Genomic DNA, 7,613 nt, shown 5'->3' on the forward strand with positions numbered 1-7,613 from the left:
TAGCAGCTAGAAAATAGGGAGTATACTAGTAGCAAAAATTTAGAGCATAAAAAAAAATAGATCAGGCCCTAAGGAGTGACTTGCCCTGATACCAATTGATCTGCAATGGATCAGAGATGAGGTTCTCTGAGCCTCACCTCTCATCATAATCTTCCAAAAACTTACTTAGAACTAAATGAATCAAACACAATCACACAAGATAAAATAAAAGAGACTAATATTCGCTTGTATTATCATGAGAGGCTTGATGACCTTTTAAAGAGATTACAAATACATATTTTAGAACTTGCCTCCTTTGTTGTGAGTTGTCAAATAGGAAAAAGCTAAATACATTATTTTAGATATTGTCTTTCTTGATATAAGTTGCCTAGGACTAGATGTTTCATTCCTTAATAGATGTTACCATTATGAGCCATGCAACTTGGTTGCCCACAAAGTCTATTTGTTCCAATGAGTGAAGAGCTCTGAGGATTGTCAAAATCTATTTGCACCAATGAGCAAAGAGTTGTGAGGAGATGTCGTGTGGATTGTCAAAGTTGTGACAAATTGTAGGGGTATTTAGGGAGGGCACTATCTAATTCTTTTGTTTTACCTATTGGTTTATTTTTCTTTGCATTTGGCAATACAATTTTGGGTGAGGTTGTGATTTTTCATTGTTTAAAAAGAGTTTTTGAATGCATAAGTGGATTCAACACCATGAAAAATACCTAGAGCACTTGAATTGTGTAGACTACATAGCTCAAACTTGTAATCTCAATAAATCTTTGTGGGATTTTAGACAAAATTGACTAGATAATATAACTAGAAAGGGGCCAAAACATACAAAAATTAGACAATGTGATTTAGGGACGAGGATTGTCAAAGTTGTGACAAATTGTAGTGGTATTTAATACTGACAAGTGTTAAGATTGCAAAGCACCAAGAGAAGTGGTGGTATCTAAAGACTTCGTTGTTGTGTTCCCAATGGTCATTGGGACAAATTAACCTAGATCTTTTAGGCCTTTAAACAAGTTACATTAAGGATAACTACCATGGGTAAAACCATGGGTGCTCATAAACCTGGAGCACAAAACCGCTAGTAACTTGACCGAGTCAAGTTTACTTGGACCACCCTAACAATCCACCCTGTTAAACTTGACTGGGGATATTGACTTGGTCCCAATAATTCATGAACCATCTCACACCGAAGATCTCACATTCCCCCCTCAAGCCAGATACCAGACACCTGCCATCTTGGTACCTGTCCAAGTGGTCCATTCCACAACTTTATGACTCCATGCACCATTGCACTGCATGCATGTTTGAACAAACTCTTGAGGCCTTACAACAATGTGTGCTCCCGCGCTACATGTCTGCTTGAACCTCAGGTCTTTCAACTTCTTAGGGGAATACACTTGCCTATGACAAGATTTCACAACCTGGGCCAAATCCCTTAGGGTTTTCAGTCATTACACTGGATCCTTCACTCTATGCCACTCCATCTTCATTTTGTTCGTACCACCTCTCTTTGGTTCTATATTTTGCCCGATCCATACCTTAACCTGCCATTTCAACATGATTTGTACTCACCAAATCCACATGATCTCTCATCAACAAGCATAATTTCTATCAATTTAGTGGGCATAATTATCTTTTATCACATCAACGACAACCTTTCACAGCGCATGCACACGTTCTTCCAGGTAGCTTCTACATGGTCTCCAAAACATGTTTGCCACACTACTTTACCAGTCTCAACAAGACCCTTATCAACGATATGGCCTTGTTCCTCTTACCTCAAGAAATCACCACCTACAAGGTTCTCTCATATGGCGTACTTTGAGCTTTATCACATGGCAAATTCTTAGAGCTTCTCTACTAGGCACTAATGTTGACTTTGTCTACCTTCTCTGATTGGGAACGACCTTATGCCATGCTCTTCTCAATCCACCATGCTGCCACTGCCACCTCTTCTTCCACTACGATAGTTTTGACTAACAATGTTATCCATGACATTCCAACATGACTCTTAATGCACCAATCCAACAAGGCGTAAATCTAGTTCTCATAGTAGCTTTATAACTCCACTATGACTCCACTGCTTTTGACTCATGACTCCATTAGATTTTTCCCAAAGCCATACCACATAATGTTTAATGATATGACACTCCAAGGCTCCAACACTTGCAAGACAACTCTTTACACTACAACTTCACATCACAACGCTACATACAACACACACACACACATCACCAACACTATTTCATGTAGCTCCAAATCAAGCAAAGTCCAACAACTGACACACAATGCACAACACACAATGTTCATAAGCAGAAGTCTGAAGACTTGGCGTTACAGAGATGTATACAGTCCCCACACAACACTTAAGTTCTAACTCAAACTTCACATGGGTTACATAGTTTTATTTTTTTTACACAATGACCACTCGTTGTTCAACCTAGAGATCAAAACAACTTTCAACTTGCCTCTCATTCATGTCCAACAATAGGTTCCTCGTCGCCCCATGTAGAATATCCAACTCTATTGCTCCAATGACATACAACCTTTTGCACACCCTTTTATCCTAATCGCTTTCATAATGTGCACTGCTTCCTCTATGACTGTCGTTCTCCTCTATCGCCATGACCTCCTGCTTTGTCGACTCATCCATCAAACACGCAACACAGATCATGATTAATGTCATGAGCATCCAAGTATCCTTTGCATCCAACCATGCCTCTCTAGGCTTGTGTTCGATGCTCCATCTCCTTTAACAACATTCCCCGTCAGCTGTAACTATGCGGCCTTATGACTCCTTACTACTAAAGATCGATGGGGCCCTCTCCGTTGTCGCTTCTCGGGCCACAATTGCTTCTCATCCAGTGAGAAAATGCAACACTGAGATAATTGTCCACCATATCACGCATGATCACTTCCATCAACACCTGGGACAACCTCACGCCATCCTTACAACACACAACTTGCACCACAACTCTACAACCCACTCTACTTACTTGATAGCAGTTCTGCATTCAAACTCCACGGGAACAGAGAATCACCCATAGGCTTAAACACTAAGCAACTTCACAACAATGCACAAATATTCACCTTGCTCTAATATTCATCACCAGGGTTTGATATTTACCACTCTGGCTATGATACCAATTGTTAGGATCATATAGCACTGAGAGAAGTGGTGTCTAAAGGCGTCATTGTTGTGTTCCCAATGGCCACTAGGACAAATTAACCTAGAGCTTTTTGGATTTTAAATAGGCTACATTAAATATAAATACCAATGGAAAAACCATGGTTGTTCATAAACTTGGAGCCTAAAGCCACTGGTAACTTGATTGAGTCAAGTTTACTTCAACTACCATAGCAACTCGAGGGTCTGTCGTCCAATGGTAGTTAGGGACGTGCAATATTAGGCATCATGCAACGAGCCAATCATTGGCTTTATTACTTTTCCATCTTGTTTGTTAGATAAGAATAGTGCGATATCCAATAGATAGGATGAAAAGGCAATAAGCCAGTCATTAACTTATTGCATGGTGCTTAATATTTGTCGTTAGGGATGCCAATAGGTATGCATTCGACATAGTTCTTCCATTACTCAAGGTACTTGAGAGTGCACCATCCAATGGTAGTTAAGGATGATAATTATGTATGCACCCAACAAACTTCATGCATATCTAGAGGTGTTTATGAGGGTGTGCCATTGAGTGTTGCACACCTTCATGCATCTAGAGATATGGGAGATTGAGGTGTTTGAAGGTGCATAGTTGGATGCCACGCCTTCGATTGTTTAGGAATGTGGGAGAACTTCAAGTGCTTTAATGATAGAGGAGAACTTTCTCAAGTTCTTAAGGTTTGTCCCTAAAGATATGATAGTGCACTTCTTACCATATAAGTAGATAAAGGTGGTGCACTTCTTAGCACGTAAGCATGTTAGGAAGAGCAAGTTGTTCCTATATAGAAAAGAGTCAAAAGGCATTGATGAAAATGCGTTAGTAATTTCATTTTTTTGAATCTTTGTTGTGAAATTGCACTTTTCTTTAAAAAAAATTAATGCATCTCAATTTTGTTTTGGAGTGTTTAGTCGTAGTTAATATATCTTATATAGTGTTGAAGGATAATACCAAATTTAATAGAAAGATATTAATAGAGAATACTTGCAATTTTTGAATATAGGTGTTTGAACATAATTGTGTTGTGAAATGAAGTGGAGAGTGAAATTTTTAAAGGTGCTCATACAATGTGAAAATTTGAGATGTTATGCAACTCAAGATTAGATACTTCTCAAAGTTTATGATGGTGATAATGCATTCAACTAGTAGAGGCATATAAGAAACATGGATGAAACCTTTAACAAAAGTACAACCCTTTTTTCCTTTTTCTTTTTCTAAAAAAATATTGTTTTTAATAAAGATGGATGAACATGTATCTCTTCAAGATCATTTATTAAAAATTAAAGATATTTGGGATGAATTAAACAAAGTCAATAGAAAGATGGAAGAAGGGAATTGAGTAATCCTAACATTGAAAGGTTTAATCTCCTCCTTTGAGAATTGTGGAAAGATTAAACATTATGTCAACTTTTGGGATTACTCTGGAAATTTTTACACCATGTTTGGGGGTGTTTCATGTGATGTGGAGCCCACGGTGTGCTAGTTACCTTTGGTTTTACCATGTTGGACATACATGTTGAAGATAGCATACTCATGGATTGTTGTGCTTTGATTTGATGCTTATGTGGCACACTTCTTTAGGAGGATGGAGACATAAGTGGCATGGTGACTTTCTTCATGGATGCACAAATGGAGAGCTTGGTTGGTCACTTTTGAGATCAATCCATTTGGAGGAGTGTTGGGCATTTATGAGGGCATTGAGTCTTACGCAACATAGAGATACTTATTTGCATGGAGGCTTGTACTTGACTCAAGGACACTTGAGTTGGTGATTAATACGTTAGGTGTGCTAAACTCAAAGGTACACATGGTTTAGGAGGAATCATTGGAGTGTTGGAGGCCTTTAGAGGAGCAATGTTGAAATTTTTTGAGAAGTGCTCACCTTGGGACTCTTACTTGGGGGCATGCATAACTTGAAGCTTGACATGTGTCAATTAGAATTGGAGTGTTTCACATGTGGCTTATCTAGTGTTTAGTTAGGTTGCTTGTTGTGGACATGGTCCACTTTATTATTATTGGACTTCCCCACTTTTCATATAAATAAGAGGGAATATTTTCACTCAATTCATGTTCAAGTATACGATCACACACTTGTGTTAGATGTGAGAGTTAGAGTGAACTTGTCTTTTTCATTGTACTTTTCTTTATTTTACTTTTCCTTCTTTATTTTTAGCATAAAGGGTTTTTTAGGAGACCCAATAAGAAGACTAGGATTGTGGTTTGTCTTGAGCACTTAAGGGAATCTAGGCTTGGGAGGAACCCTAGATGAGTAAAGGAGAACTTGTTCTTGCAACTTTTGTGAGAGAACAAGACTAATTTTTTATTTTTTTTTACATTTGGAAACTCTAGTACTACTTGGAGTGCTTGATGTGGAGAAGATAAATGGAGGCTACCTTGTACACTTGTGGGATGCAAGTGTAGATGCCAAAGAAGAATTGTCAACGTGTAGTACTTACTTCTTGTGAATATCTAGTGGAGTGACTAACTTTAGTTGGGAAAAATTCCTATATAGGGGAGTTGGTGGCTAGGGTTTTCTATTTTCATGGATGCCCTATATAGGGTTTGAAGAGCTTGACTTGTACCATCTTGTACTAAGCTATTGGCATGTGCTTGTCCCTGATTTTCTCTATATGTTTGAAGTGTTTTAATTATTCAAACTGTGTACTTATAGATATGAATTTCAGCTTATGTTATCTTGATGACTGAGTTTCTTTAGTGTTGGTTGTGCACATTGATTTGACATAACATTGAATGGATTTTGGAAAGTGATTTAACAAACATATAGAAGCTAAAGGGATATATTTGTTACTATAATAAATTTGTTATAAATTATTTTTAGATATGTTTTGATGTGTCGAAATGTGCCATATGGAAAATTGTTCCATTGAAGTACACCTATTTCACACACATATATATATATATATATATATATATATGGTTGAAGAGAAGTGAAATCTACACTAATGTAATATAATATTTTAGATTCAACCTTAAAGTTAAAACTCACAAGAAATAAAGTTGGAAACGATAAAAGATGAGGTGGAATGTTTGTATTTGCATTAATTTCAAAGTTATCAACTTGGAGAGAATTTTTCCCTCAAGATGATAACTCTAGTTCTAAAATACTATATTTTTGGGTGAAAAACACAAAAATCAATCTATTGGTAACATCTTTTTTGGGGGTTAAAAGTAGTACCTTTTGCAACCTTTCCCTTAACCATCTCGTATTGTTGCTAGCAAAAACCTTAAAATCAACTTTTGAATTGAAAGGTGACACCAACAACACCTTTTTTTTCTTGTGGTAAAAAATTGTACTTCTTTGAAAGGATGGTCATAATAATGTTTGACACTGCGACAAAAGCTTGAAATGAACATCATAATTGAAAAGTGGCACTCCCAATTGCACCCCATCCATTTTTTTTTGGGTAAAAAATGCAACTTCTTGAAATCCATGCTCTTGACAACCGATAACTTGTAAACAAAAATCTCAAAATCAACTTTTGAATTGAAAAACGTGGTACTAGTAACACCCATCTCTTGTATCAAAATTGAAACATGGCATGGATGCTCTTAGCTATTACTAAAAAGAAAAAATAGAACCTAAAATTGGGGAAAACAAATAATTAATAAAAAGGGGGGAAAAACACACACACATATATATATATATATTTTATATTAATTTTTTTAACATGCTAAAATAATTATATTAATAAAAGGGATGATGTTGGAGCTTACAACAATGTTTACAAATAGGGGCTATCATCCATAGAGTTGCTTTGCTATGATTCATTATTTGTCCTTTAAAGGGACTAGTCAAGTACCCAAACAAAGCTGAGTGCAAAATTATTCATAGATTAGGCTATAATTATTGGAACATAGAATGCAAAAATATGTTGTCTATGTTAGTTTTTGCAGCTTAGACAAGTGTTCTAGTCTTTATTGGTGTCTATGAGGCTAAGGAACACAAGAGGATCATTATATCTAAGACCCAAAAAAGTTTTGGAATGAAAATGTCTTGATTAGATTAATTAGCCCATTTTTAATTATTTTCCTAAATCTAACTTAAGGAAAAATGGTTAATTAGATAAGATTAATTGAGACAAATCGATTTTGCTTTAGTGTCTTTTACAAAAATCATGAGAAGGAGTCAAGATGATCTTAGCCATCTACTAGAGTTAGATCATAGTCATTGATTCGTCAATGAGAGATTATAAGAGAAAATCAATGGGACACTTGGAGAACACATTCAAGAGACATAATTGTAGTGATAGCAAGGGTGCAATGATAGCGTGGAGGACACCAACAACGTGGATTCAACAAAGAAATTGAGGATATAATTTCCGGTGAAATTATTTACCAAGATTATAGTATTCCAAGAAGAGAAAGGAGGTTGAATTATTTTACAGGAGAAGGCCAAATCAGGCAGTGTGTGTAGCCAATTTAACC

This window comes from Pinus tabuliformis, chromosome 8 (genome assembly GCF_031772625.1).
Source record: "Pinus tabuliformis cultivar Carrire ecotype Pingquan chromosome 8, CPIR1, whole genome shotgun sequence".
In the NCBI taxonomy this organism is placed as follows: domain Eukaryota; kingdom Viridiplantae; phylum Streptophyta; class Pinopsida; order Pinales; family Pinaceae; genus Pinus; species Pinus tabuliformis.